Here is a 1,426-nt window from a genome sequence, read left to right on the forward strand (position 1 = left end):
CTTGGCTGAGGGCGCAGTTGGGGCCCTTTTTTCGAGGCGTCTTCCCGGCGACTGATGAGTCATCAGCGCGGCGCGCTGGGATTGGGCGCGGGCGGTGTGGGCGCTTAGGGATTGGCTGAGGGCCGTTGGGGGCGTGTCCAAACCCCTCTTTTCCGATAATTTGGGGTCTGGGGTTGATCGAACCCCCGTGTGCCTCGAATTTTTTAGGTCTAGAAGAGCCAATAATCCCGTGTTCTCAAGATTTTTGGGGTCTGAATGTTCCCAACCCCCTGTTCCTGTGTTTTTTAGATGCTGATGTTGCCCAAACTTCTCTTTTATAAGATTTGAGGAACTGGGAGTGCCCAACTCCCCCCGTTCGCACAAATTTAGGGGTCTGGGAGTAAACAACACCCTCTTTTCCAGGATTTTGTGGTTCTGGGACATCCCCAACGCCCCTGTTCCTGGTTTATTGATAGGCTAACATTGCCCAAACCCCCCTGTTCCGAGGATTTTCAGAGTCTGGGTGTGTCCAAACCACCTTTCTCCAGGATTTTATGGGTCTGGGAGTGCCCAAACCCCCCTGTTCCCAGGAGTTTTAGGATCTAGGAGTGTCCAGACTCCTCTTTTCCAGTATTTAGAGCTCTGGGAGTGCCCCAACCCCCTTGTCCCTGGGGTTTTTAGGGTCTAAGAGAGCCCATACCCCCATGTTTCAAAGAATTTTGAGATCTGAATGTTACAATGCCCCCGTTCCTGTGTTTTTCAGACACTGATAGTGCCCAAACCCCTCTTTTCTAAGATTTGAGAGTCTGGGAGTCCCCAAACCCCATTGGGTTTTTGGGGATCTGCCTAAACCTCTGTGCTCTCAGAAGCACAGAGGGCTCTGGATGTGCCCTCTGGTTATGGTGGTTAGGGCTCTGGATGTGCCCAAACCACCTTTCATCATGATTTTCTAGTTCTGGGAGTCCCCAAAGCCCCCCGTTCTTGCAGTTTCCATGGTATGGAAGTACCTAAACCTCTCTTTTCCAGGATTTTTTGGAGCAGCTGGGAAAACCCAAACCCCCCTGTTCATGGGGTTTTGAGAGGATGACATTTGTGCAGACCCCCCTTTCCCCTGGATTTTTGGAGTCTGAGTCTCAAAGCCCCTATTTTCCAATACTTTGGGGTCTGGGAGTGCCCCAACCCACCTGATCCTGGGATGTTTTGGGACTGGGAGTGCCCAAAGCACCTCTTCCCAAGATTCTGTTGGTCTGGGAGTGCCCAAAACCCCATATTCCCTGGATTTTTGCAGCCCCCACTTCTCCCCAACAACCAGGAGTGCAGAGCACTGAGAAGCTTTACTGGGAACACTGGGAACAGCTGGTTAGTGTGGGAAGAAATGCAGGGAAGGGGGGACAGGCGACCCCCCCAAATGAGCGCAGGGTTTGGGGGGTCCCGGCTGGGCCCGAGG

The 1,426-nt window shown here is 52.9% G+C and overlaps 1 protein-coding gene across 1 annotated transcript in view; it reads right to left on the reverse strand.

Annotated features, from left to right (window-relative positions):
• Nucleotides 1–1,426, reverse strand: part of LOC108642149 (class II histocompatibility antigen, B-L beta chain-like) — a gene marked incomplete at its 3' end in the record, with an annotated part of 4,071 nt that overhangs the window by 986 nt on the left and 1,659 nt on the right. The gene's annotated exons all lie outside the window — the stretch shown is intronic.

Source organism: Manacus vitellinus, unplaced genomic scaffold (assembly GCF_001715985.3).
Source record: "Manacus vitellinus isolate BGI_N305 unplaced genomic scaffold, ASM171598v3 scaffold_232_pilon, whole genome shotgun sequence".
Taxonomy (NCBI): Eukaryota; Metazoa; Chordata; class Aves; order Passeriformes; family Pipridae; genus Manacus; species Manacus vitellinus.